Here is a 14590-nt window from a genome sequence, read left to right on the forward strand (position 1 = left end):
AGATGAGGTGGGTGTGACGACTAATGGTCTATTAACTCTAGCAATTGATCTCTTTTTAAAACCACTCGGTGCTTAATTTTTTTCTAGTCAACAATAACAGAAGAAAGTTTACAGAAGTCGACCTGGCTTTCTCAGAAGATTGAGCATAGGTTAGGCAAAGTCAATGATAGGGCTGATTGTACATGGGCTGTGGAGGAAATGAGCTTGATTGGCTTTCCCAGTTGAGTACTTTCTTTTGTTCCTGTTAACGAGGGGCATTGTTGTACTTCCAGACTCTTACTTCTCAACTTTTGCTTTACGTCCACAGAAGGACAACTTTAGGGTTGGTGGCGGTGAAAAGGGGTTGTACTATCGCAGGGGCATTTCCAGACTAGGGGCTGTCCAAGTTCTGTTATGTACATTGTTAGAATGTTTCCCTGTGGCTGTCGTTGTGTTATCATTACCCTTGGAGAAAGACTACCTCAGCTTTCAAAATGCAGAATGTACATACTTTCCTTCACATGACACTTACCTAATTTTCAATTTAAAAAAAAATTTTTATAGCTTCAAATCAGTAACTGATTATAGTTTTGCCCACTCACTTAGTCTGTCTATAATCTTTTTGCAACTTGCTGATCGCATCCACATAACTTTCTGTGCCTCCTAACTTAGCATCATCTGCAAACTTGGATATACAACTCTCTATTCCTTCATCCAAGTCAGTAATATATGTGGTGAAAAGCTGAGGCTCCAGCACAAATCCCTGGGGAAGACTCCTTGTCATACCCTGCCAATCAGAGAATGAACCCTTTATCCCTATCTGTCTCCTACATCCCAACCAATTACTGACCTATATCACCAAAGTTACCTCCAATTCTGTGCACTCTCTATTTTGAACCTTATCAAATGCTTTCTGGAAATCCATTATAACCATTTTATTTTTGCCACATGTTTCCTTGATCTCCGTATTTATACATCTCCCCCACTCCAGCACTACTATCAGGATACTCTCAGTACAACCTACATTGTTAATGGTCCCTCATTAACAGAGAAACAATGAACCATGGAAATGCAGCACAGTTGGTGAACAAGCTCTATAAAATATAACTGGAAGGACTGCAGCAAAGGTTGAGCACCTGCAGTTTCTTGCTTTTTGGGTTTACCCAGTTTCTGAGTGCTGTTTGTAATTTTCAGCTCTGCATAAGTGAGCCCTGATTTTTTTTTTAAAAGTCTAAAAATTGAGAAATGAGGTTAAAGAACAGGTATTTGTGAGAAGTTTCATGGTACAACTAGAACATGCATTGGGGGAACTACTCTTGATGGAAAATATTCAGCTTGTTACCAGAGCAGCACTTCATCGCTGGTGGGTTGTGACTTGTGGTCTTTGTGGTCAAGTTACGAGTCAAACATTTTCCATAGTCAATAGCTTCTTAATGCATATCCTCTCCATTACATGACCCTTGCCACAGAATGCTTTCAGTAAGTTCTCCAAGGTGCAATAGAGTGAGTCTAGTCAAGTGCCATTAGGGATGAGTGTGAAACCAGGGCAGAAAACCAAGTGAATCTGAATTTCCTGGTAAGATGAAACTGAAACAAATTGACACACCTGCCGGCTCATTTTCTTGTTTAAATTTCAGCTGCGTATATCTAAGGACTCAATTATACATATTTTAGGCTTAGAAAATGAATCAGACTGGACGGTCACGTCCTTATCTTGACACGGCTTTCGGGATCTCTCCTATTGCTGGCTCACATTTTGATCACTGGTAGTAGGAACGCAAAAACATAGGAACAGAAGCAGGCCATTCAGCCTCTCGAGCCTGTTCTGCCAGTTGCTGGGTGATAATGGAGTAAACCATGTGGTATCCACTAGTTCACATGAAGCCTTCTGTGATCAGTGTGACCCGCAGGATGTCAGTTGTTTAATTGGCAAAAAGTAATCAAATTGCTGTTTAAATCTTGCCCTCACAATCAGTTAATTAGGTCAGAGATATGAAGTACTTCAGATCTTGGCCCATTTTTCATTTGATAATTTAACAGTTTAGTGGGCAGCCATGGTCTTTGTTGAAAACCCAATTTTTAGTTTGGATGGGCTGCCTGCTCTTTATTAGTGGGGCCCTGCTTTGGGGGAGAGGCACTTGTAGCTGTTCTGGTGATATTGGACTCTAACCATTGCCTCTCCAAATAAAAGAGGGCACTGTGTTCCCAATAGTTCGAGGATCAGCCACAAAAAGATCAGCACATATTATTCTTTTAACAAAAGCCTCCTACTTTGTTGCTGTGTGTCTTGCTGGAGAGAAGCTTTGGCCGCACACTAAAAATGGCAGCCAACATTGTGGTGATAGACGGGGATAAATTCTGGTGACCAAAACCATGGCCCATATGTAGCAACACCGTTTTCAGAATCCAGACAAAGTTCTCTGCTATCATGATTTACAGGAGGTATTAAAAAAAATTATGTCCTTGCAAAAAAAAATTGTATCCAGTGGGTCCATTTACATCTTACACATGATGCTCTAGTGTGACAGTGAGGTGCTGTATGTAATCTTGTAGTGGCTTTTATATCCATCATTGACTAGAAGCCACAAAAATGATATTTGCCTTGGTGATTACAAGTCTGCCATATTTGTAGGCATGACTCAGCAAACATTGTTACTTGTGGCCGGTTTAGTTTAGAAAAATCTGAATCTTGAACCAAATCAATATTTGCTTAGAGCCTGGGTCAGTAATCCTTAGGTACCTTTTCTCATCTAGTTCAGTGTAGCTGTTCCATTATCTTAACTTTCTCCTACTTGAAAATCTCATGGAATTGCCATTACCATTAGATGGTAGATTCTGACATGGGAAGTATTAGTGCTGATAGGCTGAAGTCTATTTTCATTTCATTAACTAACCCAATATTTGCTATAAGCCATATGTCACAATTCAGGATTTCTGACTACACCACCACAAAGGAACTTTGGTATAATACATGTTAAAAATGCTACTATTGAGTTAAACTTAGCTCTCAGGGGGTTAAATTTACAGGTCAGTAGGGCCGAGAGATATAAATTAAGATTCAGACAGAGAGTCTGAATCAGCTTGCTTCAGACAGTGAAAGTTAGTTTGGATATTTCAGTGATTGTTCACACCTATTCTGGTGAGATGACTCAGTTCAGCATAGTTGCCAGGGTAATTTGGTGAGATTCCATATTTTGGGGTCAGGACAATCAAAAAGGAGAGAAAAACTTATGTTGAGACAGTAATAGGAACAGGAGTACGCCATTTAGCCCCTTGAGCCTGTTCCACCATTCAATGAGATCATGGCTGATCTGTGACCTAATTCCATATATCTTAGTACCTTTGGTTAACAAAAATCTATCAATCTCAGATTTAAAATTAACAATTGAGATAGCATCAATTGCCATTTGTGGAAGAGAGTTCCAAACTTCTACCACCCTTTGCATGAAGAAGTGTTTCCTAACTTCACTCCTGAAAGTCCTGGTTCTAATTTTTAGGCTATGTCCCCTAGTCCGAGACTCTCCAACCAGTGGAAATAGTTTCTCTCTATCTACCCTATCAGTTCCCCATAATATCTTGAAAACTTCAATCAAATCATCCCTTAATCTGCTAAATTCCAGGGAATACAACCCTAGTCTGTGTAATCTCACCTCATAATTTAACCCTTGGAGTCCAGGTATCAATCTAGTAAATCTACGCTGCACCCCCTCCAAGGCCAATATATCCTTCCTAATGTGTGGTGCCCAGAACTGAACACGATACTCCAGGTGTGGTCTAATCAGGGCTTTGTAGAGCTGTAGCATAACTTCTACCCCCTTGTATTCTTATCCTCTAGATATAAAGGCTGGCATTCCATTAGCCTTTTTGATTATTTTCTGTACCTGTCCATGACATTGTAATGATCTAAGTACATGGACTCCTAAGTCTCTTTGGAGCTCCACTGTTTCGAGCTTTTCACCATTTAGAAAGTACTCTGATCTATCCTTTTTAGGTCCAAAGTGGATGACCTCACATCTGCTTACATTGAACTCCATTTGCCACAATTTTGCCTATTCACCTAATCTATTAATATCTCCATAATTTAATGCTTCCATCAACACTGCTTACAATGCTGCCTATCTTTGTGTCATTGGCAAACTTAGATATGTGGCTCTCTATCCTATCATCTAAGTCATTAATAAATTCAGTTAATAATTGAGGCCCCAACACAGATCCCTGTGGGACATCCTGCCAATTTGAGTAGCTGCCCATTATCCCTACTCTGTGTCTCCTGCCGCACAGCGTATTTCCAAACCAGGTCAATAATTTGCCCTCAATTCCATGAGATTCAACTTTAGCTAACAGTCTCTTATGAGGAATTTTATTGAATGCCTTCTGGAAGTCCATGTAAACAACATCCATAGATACTCCCCTGTCCACTACTTCCGTCACCTCTTCAAAAAATTCAATCAGGTTCGTCAGGTGTGACCTACTTTTTACAAATCCATGCTGGCTGTCTCTGATCAGCTGAAAATTTTCAAGGTGTTCAGTCATTCCATCCTTAACTATAGACTCTATTAATTTCCTGACAACAGATGTTAGGCTAACTGGTCTATAATTCCCTGGTTTTCCTCTCTCACCTTTCTTAAATAGCGGAGTAAATTTTCCAATCTAAAGGAATAGTTCCTGAATCGAGAGAACTTTGGAAGATTATAGTTAGGGCATCTGCAATGTTCTCACCTACTCCCTTTAAAACCCTGGGATGGAAACCATCTGGTCCTGGGGATTTGTCACTCTTTAGTGCCATTATTTTCTTCATTACTGTTAATTTACTTATGTTAATTATGGCGAATCCCTGTTCCTGATTCAAAATTAGTTTCCTTGGGGTGTCCAGCATGCTATCCTCTTCCTCAACTATAAATAATGACGCAAAGTAATTATTTAACATGTCTGCCATTTCCTTATTTTCATTTACAATATCACCATTATCAGTTTTTAAGGGGCCCACATTGCTCTTGACCACCCTCTTTTTCCTAGTATAATTGTAAAATTTTTTGTGTTGATTTTGATATCCCTTGTAAGTTTCTTTTCATACTTCCTTTTTGTAGCTCTTACTATCTGTTTTGTCCCCCTTTGCTGTTCTTTTATCTCTCCCAGTCGCCAGGATCTGTGCTATTTTTTTGCATTTTTCTTTTAGTTTAATGTTGTCCTTTACCTCTTCTGTTGTCCATGGCTTTTTTTTTGGCAAGAAGAGCTCTTGCCCTTTAGGGGTATAAACTGGTTCTGTATCACGTTAAATTCTGTTTTGAACACCTCCCACTGATCTTCTGTCGTTTTACCCATTAAGAGATTTGCCCAGTTTACTGTGGACAGTCTCTGTCTCATCCTGTTGAAATCGGACTTACCTAAATTTAGAATCTTAGGAGCTGTTACGGGTTTCTCCCTTTCAAACACAATGTTGAACTCGATCATATTATGATCACCATTAGATAAATGTTCACACACCATTAGGCTGTTAACTAAATCTGGCTCATTACTCATTCTTAAATCTAATATGGCCTGCCCCTTGCTGGTTCTAGGACATATTGTTGCAGAAAGCTGTCCTGAACACACAAGAAATTCATTACCTTTCTGACATGAGCTAGTCTGCTTATCCCAGTCAAGTCTAACAATTTCTTCACTCAGAGGGTGGTGAACCTGTGGAATTCCCTACCACCGAAGGCAGTGGAGGCCAAGTCATTAGATGTATTCAAGAAGGGGATGGATATATTTCTTAATGCTAAAGGGATCAAGGGATATGGGGGAAAAGCGTGAACAGTGGGGTACTGAGTTAGACGATCAGCCATGATCATTTTGAATGGCGGAGCGGGCCCGAAGGGCCGAATGGCCTACTCTTGCTCCTATTTTCTATGTTTTTATGTAACAAAGACTGAGGGAAGGCAGGTCGCGGCCTGAGCTGGAATTTAACATACAGTAGGTTGAGTTTTCTAGCTAGAAATAAAGCAAAAAGCAAAGATTCCGTTGGCTATTGAGGATAGCGTAGCATGTTTTATTGTTTTGTGTTGTTACGGGAAGCGCTTATAAGTTTAAGAATTGCTACTTTTGTTCAGTCACGAGTATTTTGTAAAAGAAACCAACTTCTTGATTTGCAATGGACTTTGTCTCACCAAAGTGTTCATGAGTTCTGCCTATCACAAATCGGAAAAGTGCATGCAGGAGCATGTATGAGTTAACAGTATCCAGTTCACCAGTCAAAGGGGACACATTGCAACCCCTGGGTTATCGTATAAATATATATTGGGCAGTGCGAGTCAACTCCGGAACATAAGGGATATGAGATTTGCTTATGGGAGCGACTGACACCACTGAACCTGAAAAGATATCTACAGCACCCTGAATATCATATCCTAATGTGAGTTTTGTAGAGAATCTATTACTCGAGTAATGACTTGACATTGAAGTAATTTTCTGAGTTTACATTGTTGGCGGGAGTCTTGCCCACCAGACATACAAATTAGGATATTGTGGGCACATTGCCCGCTATTTTTGAACAAATCAAGGACAGCACGCCCATGACTCCATGCTCTGTGTAGCCTGCAGGCAAGGCTCCCTGTCGGCAGTGCAAACTGGGAAAATCAGCCACACGGCTTAGAGAAGAACAAGAAAGGAATATAATTGCCCCTTCCTCACTGTCTGTCTGCGATGGTCAAATTGGACACACAACATCTATAATTGTTGCCGTCGTTTTTTTTCTAACAGGCCAAGCTTTCAAGGTAAGACATCCAGACGGTGGTTGAAAAGCTGTGAATAAGCCACATAGCTGCTAGTGTTTCCTAATTGGCATAAAAAGTAGATACACACACTTGCACACTTCCAAGGAACGTGTAGGATGGGCAGAAAACAACGTGAACAATGGTAACCTCTGAATGTGGGCCCAAAATGTTTTAGTCAGCAAGCTCTCAAATCGAGAGAATATTGATCCAAATTTGTTGGTCTCTGCTGACGGAAGATAACCCAGTCATCTGTGAACGGGGGTTGCATCAGGAAAAATAAAGGACAAAGTTCGGTCATGGTTCTGGCTTGAGCCAGCCTACTCGCGAAGGAGGGGTTTATGTTAATGAGATTCCACACCAAAGTTCACGTTGTTTGGATAAGCTCAGCCTCTGTTGCCCCTGGCACCCGTATAAAAGGGGTAAGTTAGTAAGGCAGTGGCCTAGTCAGCAGCCGTTTACCTAATAGAAGACAGTGTTCAACTATAAACAATACAGATTGGAGGTACAGTACTGCACATTATTGAATATCCTTTGCAATATTCAAATACTTATCCACATTTTTTTATCAATATATTCAAAACAGCATTTCTTAAGTTTCGAAGCGGAATTCATGAAGCAGAAATATTCTTCAAAGTAAAAATATTGATTGCCATCGTTCTTGGAATAATCTGTTTAAAGTATCCACAACCGCGTACAGTTTTTGGTTTGAATGCGGAAATGCTGCATTAGCCTCCATTCAATAATGGTGGTACGAACTGGGCTTGACACTTTCAGCTAAAGGGAGCTAGTAAAGCTACTCCCTGGATAGGATTCCCAGCTGCTACAAAATCCTTGAGTGTAAAGTTTTTAGGCATTTTCTACAACACAAGCCCATTAGTAACCCCCAGCATCTAAAGTAATTAATATTACTTACAGTGGGTATTTCGCATTTTGTTTTGAAGGTACACGAGTTAGATGACTGGTCTTATTTTGTGAATGATACTGAGCCTGTTGGAATACCAACGCCCAGTGGCATAGGGATTGGGATTTGTGTCTGCCATTCCTCCTATTACTTCCTCCAAGCCAAGAAATAGCAAACTACGATTAGTGGTATTGTAACAATAATCTGAAGATTGGAGTTAGTTTTCCTTTTCTTAATGGAAACTTTACTAAAGTAACTAAAATGTTCTCTTTTCCCAACAGTTTCTACTATTAGATAGTCACTGTAGAATGTATTGTAAAGTTAATGAAGTTGGGCCTCCAGTGTTGTTGTACATTATGTTATTTTTAGTGTCCTAATCATCCAGCATCAAATCATAAAGGAAAACCCAATTATATCTGTTATGGTTTTAAACAACTTCACAACTTGGGTATAATTTCAAAGTTTGCAGATAACACGAAACTCGGTGAACATAGACAGACTGGTGAAATGGGCAGACACAAGGCAGATGAAGTTTAACACAGAGAAGTGTGAAGTGATACATTTTGCTAGGAAGAATGAAGAGAGGCAATATAAAGTAAATGGTACAATTTTAAAGGGGGTGGAGGAACAGAGAGACCTGAGGGTGCACATACACAAATCTTTGAAGGTGGCAGGACAAGTTGAGAAGGCTGTTAAAAAAGCATATGGGATCCTGGGCTTTATTCATAGAGGCATAAAGTACAAAAGCAAGGAAGTTATACTAAACCTTTATAAAACACTGGTTAGGCCTCAGCTGGAGTATTGTGTTTAATTCTGGGCATCACACTTTAGGAAGGATGTCAAGGCCTTATAGAGAGTACAGGTGAGATTTACTGGCATGGTACCAGGGATGAGGGACTTCAGTTATGTGGAGAGATTGGAGAAGCTGGGGTTGTTCTCCTTATAATAGAGAAGGTTAAGGGGAGATTTGATAGAGGGGTTCAAAATCATGAACGGTTTTGATAGGTTAAATAAAGAGAAACTATTTCCAGTGGTAGAAGGGTCGGTAACCAGAGGATACAGATTTAAGGTGATCGGCAAAAGAGCCAGAGGTGACATGAGGAAACATTTTTTTATGCAGCGAGTTATAATGATCTGGAATGCACTGCCTGAAAGGGTGGTGGAAACAGATTCAATAGTAACTTTCAAAAGGGAATTGGATAAATACTTGAAGGGAAAAGATATGCAGGGCTATGGGGAAAGAGCAGGGGAATGGGACTAACTGCATAGCTCTTTCAAAGAGCTGGCACAGGCACGATGGGCCAAATGGCCTCCTCCTGTGCTGTACCTACTATGATACATGATACTTTCAGCAGCTCATTATTGGATTACAGACTCTAATATTTCTGAATGAGTGACCTATCCAGTCTGTATCTAACAGGCTGCCTAATTGCAGGATTGATACAGCAGTTACTGATATTAAGACAACACCTCCCAATTCTCACACTCAAATTGATCAATCATTACATCTTCATCAGTACATGACACATTTCGATGCTAAAACAATTCCTGGAACTTACCATATGTATCAGATGAGATAATGTGCAGTATTAACTAGAAATAACCTATTGCTCCATAACGTTCAAAAAATGAATCATTAATTGAATGTGAAGTTTTGTACAATTCAGGAATCCAAATGAGTTCTTTATATAAAAAATGCTTTTATTTCTGTTGATAGATAGAGCAGTGCTTTGTCACTCTGGACCACTCTGAAAGGGTTAAATATTTCACTATAAAATAGATTGATGTTGGAAAGAAATTAGGCAGCAATGTACTTATATACTGCTGCTAACTACTGTTTAAATCACATTCACATTTCCAGCATTCTGAACTTATTTTATCTCTGGTGATATTTGTATTTCCTTTTCTTCCCCCCATCATTCAGCCTGAGGCTGACCTTGTGGGTGGCCAAGCTACTCCCAGGCGTCCCCTGCACTGTTCTAAAACAGGTCACTAGGACTGGCAGCCTGTGTGGATCTTTCTCTGTTCCTCTCCTTCCCTTTCTGTGAGGAGGTGCCTGGTATTTCACAACACTTCCCATGATAGCATGGTTGAGTACGTGGACTCGGTATGTGTGTGTGGGCTTGGAGGGGGTAATAGGGGGAATGGCAGATGCAAATCCCTATCCCATCTCTCCATGCCACTGCTCATTGATACTCCAACATGCTCAGCATCATTCACAAAATAAAACCAGTCATCTAACTCATGTCCCTTAAAAACAAAATGCAAAATCCTTACACACAATAACCAGCTGTCAATATTCCAGAATGTTGCTTTTCTAGTACTGTGCACATATAGAATACCTATATGCGCAATGTTAGAGGTAATTCACTCCATACATTATTATCCTTTAAAAGTCATACAAGCAATTTATCATCCATAAACTGAAATCTTACCTTTCAGTAGTATACTCTGTAAGCAAACAATTCCATCATATAGCATTTCTTGATTACATCCCATATTTGAATCAGTTAAAAAATCTTATTTCCTTCACTTCTATCAGTAATTAATGTTGACACTTGTTGTACAGTTAAACTGAGCAGTCTTGAGAACGGTTCTGTGGATGCTCTGACCCATTAGATGGTATTTAGCGTAAACAGTCAAACCATCTTTTGTCGTAAATATTTCCATGATGTGTGCAAGATAATGAGGTGAGGTGAAAAATACACCCACGCAGTGCTCAATGATTCGCCATTTCAAATCATATTCATATTGAAAAGGAAACTACAGGGTTGATTCTAAACCAGAATAGATGTTCGACAAGTCCTTTTTCTCATTGCATTTATTTTTGTTGTTTTTGATATGTCAAACCATCTACTAACCATTTAGGTGCTGGCTCACCTTACACATCTGGCAACTTTAGGACCATGTTTTTCAATTGTGTAAATGACCAAGAAAAAAATGTCCTAAACTAATGTAAATTAATGAAGTATAGAATCTGGAACCTTATTAACCTGCAGTGCAATTAGGGTTGGGACTTTACTCCTCTGTACCACAGAATGCTAGGCCTCTGGATTGTAGCTCAGTTCCCCCAGGATAAGATCCTTATTCTAGCTACTTTGGAATAAGAGTGACAAGTAGATACTTTTCCAGGGAGGAGTGGAGAAAAAGACCTCAATGAGTTAGTCCTGAGACACCCTCTCATATCGCTCAGTGCCCATTTAAAGAGGGGTCAGTCCTGGATCACACTCACATAGCTCTCAGTGGCCAATTTCAGGGGGGATATCAGCCATGGCTCACTCTCGCCTGCGTCACTAGCTTCTGGCTTCAAGCCCTACTCCAGAGACTTGAGCGTGTAATTCAGGCTGACACTTCAGTGTAGTACTGAGGGAGTGCTGCACTGTCGGAGGTGCCGTCTTTCGGAAGAGAAGTTAAACCAGGGCCCATCTGCCTTCTCAGGTGGACGTAAAAGATCCCAATTTTGAAGAGCAAGGGGTTCTCCCAGTGTCCTGGCCAATATTTATCCCTCAACCAACATTACTAAAAAAACAGATTACCTGGTCATTATCTCATTGCTGTTTGTGGGATCTTGCTGTGCGCAATTTGGCTGTCGCATTTCCTACATTACGACAGTGACTACACTTCAAAAGTGCATAATTGGCTGTAAAGCACTTTGGGACGTCCTGAGATCATGGAAAACGCTTTTTCTTTTTGAGAAATTTACAGGACAGTAAGGCTGGGAGATGTAGATTAAAATTAAAACAGGGTGTCTGAATTAGTGTGCTTCAGCCAATGAATGTTAGTTTGGATATGAAGGCAATTTATCACAAGTAGCTATTATTAGCAGGATTTACTGTGCCTGCATCAAGCCGTTTTTCACACCATGGTATCTGCTGATATACTCAACATTAACCAATATTTCCTGTAGATTGAAATAAATTGTACCCTTCTTGGATTAAGCCATCTCACCAGTTTTCAACTTTGTGCACTTGTCAAAAGGCAATTGTGTGATTTTAATTTGAACACTTGAAGGAAATCGCAACCTAATGGAAAAATGTGATGCAATTTATCACTTCTATTTTTGCCTTATTGCCTGTTCCTTTGGGTTTTTTTAATGTAATGAATTTAAACAAAATGTAAGGAATTCAAACATGCAACTAGTTTGGTCTGCACTCCATGTGCTGTACCTACTACAAGCCGATTTATGTAAAATGAAAGATAAACAGAAACATAGAGATGTGGTTTAGGGATTAACTCTTTTTAAAAGTAGCATAGGAATATAGGAACAGGAGTAGGCCATTCAGCCCCTCATGCCTGCTCCGCCATTTGATAAGATCATGGCTGATCTGTGATCTAACTCCATGTACCTGTCTTTGCCCCATATCCCATAATACCTTTGGTTGCCAAAAAGCTATCTATCTCAGATTTAAATTTAGCAATTGAGCTAGTATCAATTGCCGTTTGCGGAAGAGAGTTCCAAACTTCTACCACCCTTTGTGTGTAGAAATGTTTTCTAATCTCGCTCCTGAAAGGTCTGGCTCTAATTTTTAGACTGTGCCCCATGCTCCTGGAATCCCCAACCAGCAGAAATAGTTTCTCTCTATCCACCCTATCTGTTCCCCTTATTATCTTATAAACTTCGATCAGATCACCCCTTAACCTTCTAAACTCTAGAGAATACAACCCCAATTTGTGTAATCTCTCCTTGTAACTTAACCCTTGAAGTCCGGGTATCATTCTAGTAAACCTACGCTGCACTCCCTCCAAGGCCAATATGTCCTTCCGAAGGTGCGGTGCCCAGGGCTGCTCACAGTATTCAGTGTATTACTCTTGAGATGCACTTGGAGCAGGTGGGAGGGATACGCAGTCAGCACATCGAGTGGGAGAAGGGATGTGAGGAGTCCATGTGGAACAGTGGGAGGAGGCAGACACATGGGAGAGTGTACAGTAGGCAGTTCTCTGGGTTAGGCGTATGGAATAGCTGGGGGTCCCTGAGGTACACAGGTGTGGCTAGTCGGAAGCTTTAATCTGTGTCCTGGCCAATATTTATCCCCCAACCAACATCACTAAAACAGATTATCTGGTCATTACCTCATTGCTATTAGCTGTGCGCAATTTAGCTGTTGTGTTCCCCACATTACAACAGTGACTACACTTCAAAGGTACTTCATTGGCTGTAAAGCACTTTGGGGGGAGGCGATTAATTGGTGCTTACTGTAGATCACCAGATCAGATCGTTGAACACCCTACTGTGCTGTTCAGCTGTTTTCAAAGCTCGAAGCAATTAGACGGACTAATCATTCACTTCTACCATCTGCATTTATTCGCATTTCTTTCCGTGCCTGTAATTTGTTTGTGATTTTTGTTCATGTTTTCTACACCGCTGCCCCCCAGAGGAAGTGATTGGTCGCAAATTCTTCCCACAAACCGTTGGGTTTTGCACGCACCTTGTTGAAACATGACTGCTGGAATTGAGATACTTTCCCCCCCATTGACAGCACTCCTAGGTTGGGTATAGTATCCAGCTGAAGGGCAGACCTAGCTCACACCATGTCCTGTTCACCCATCACCCCCTCGCTGACTTACATTGGCCTCCAGTCTGGCAATGCCGCAATTTTAACATTCTCCATCCACCTGTTCAAATCCCTCCATGGCCTCGGCCCTCCCTATCTCTGTAACCTCCCCCAGCCCTACAACCCTCCGAGATCTCTGTGCTCCTCCAATTCTGGCCCCTTGTGCATCCCCGATTTTCATCGCTCCACCATCTTAAGCTCTGGAATTCCCTCCCTAAACCTCTCCACCCTTCTTTAACACACTCCTTAAAACCTATCTCTTTGACCAAGCTTTTGGTCACCTAAACAGCTCTTTTATCTGAACATGCTGTGTTCTGAAATCTTCATTAACTACTTAACTGCTGAACATGATCTCCTGAACATGATCTTGATCGCCTGAAGGAATCAGTGAGGAATATTCCAGAGTGTGTTTTCCCTTATTGGCCCTGGGTTTTTTGCCTCTCCCAGGAGATTACATGGCTGCGAAGTGGGGGGTGGGGGGGCGGAGGGGGTGTTTAGTGATGATGCTCCAGGCATCATGAGGTGTGGGGCAGGCTTGATGGACCAGCTGGTCTTATCCTGCCTGTCAATTTTGTATGTCCATATGAAGATTTATTTTCCTGTTAACACTTTTCATTGAAGTGCTCTTCAACTGTGTTATTCAAGTTAGTGTGTTCCACATGACACCCTTTTAGACCAAGAAAATTTGATGTTCACACAGATACGGCTTAGAAAATTACCTTGACATCCATGGGGCACAACATATGTTCTGAGATCACAGTTACAATCCAACCTTTTCCCACAATCTCTATGTGTGAACAGTTTATGGCAGTGAGTTAGCGTCGGCTACATCTAACAATTAACTCCAATTACAGCAAATTTCTCACCAGAGAACCCGAAGGATACTCACTACATCTCCAGTCAATTCAGAAGGTGTAAAATCTGACAGTGCTGTATGCCTTTGTGCAGACTAAGATACTAAACAAATTTATATACAATTTAAACATAATACACAAAAGCAGAAACCTAGACCAGATACTATACAGAACAATGAGTAATTTACACTACATACAACAGCCCATTTACCTCCATTGTTATTCTGTCTTCTCTTGGCAAAGTCTTGAAGGCAGTAGGGGTTATTTCCGAATCCGTGCTGCAATGAGCTGCAATGAGCACAGGTCTGAAATTTGAGTGGGTATTGCACACAATTTCCCAACCATTACAGCAATGCAGGCTTGTAAAATCACCACGTGGTCTCGAGTAATGATTACATAAGCACTGTTGATGGAGCACAATGAACAATGAACAGAAACTGCTGAGCACTAGAAGATTCTTGGGCGAAAAGGATATTTTCCTCTGTTGAAGTTCAAACCATTTCTTCAAAGAAATTGGGCAATCAAAATGTTAATCTTAATAACCTGAGTAAA

At 40.7% G+C, this 14590-nt stretch overlaps 1 long non-coding RNA gene across 3 annotated transcripts in view; it reads right to left on the reverse strand.

Moving 5' to 3' along the window:
• Positions 1-14334, reverse strand: part of LOC137344973 (uncharacterized) — a 56445-nt gene extending 42111 nt beyond the window's left edge. For 2 of the 3 annotated variants that reach the window (XR_010968514.1, XR_010968515.1), the window contains exon 1: positions 10068-10243. This is a non-coding gene — a long non-coding RNA (uncharacterized lncRNA). Of the gene's footprint in view, positions 1-10067; positions 10244-14249 lie in introns of those variants that run through there. The other variant, XR_010968516.1, reaches the window with a different exon arrangement.
• Between the last annotated feature and the right edge of the window lie 256 nt (positions 14335-14590).

This window comes from Heptranchias perlo, chromosome 28 (genome assembly GCF_035084215.1).
Source record: "Heptranchias perlo isolate sHepPer1 chromosome 28, sHepPer1.hap1, whole genome shotgun sequence".
NCBI classification, from domain to species: Eukaryota; Metazoa; Chordata; class Chondrichthyes; order Hexanchiformes; family Hexanchidae; genus Heptranchias; species Heptranchias perlo.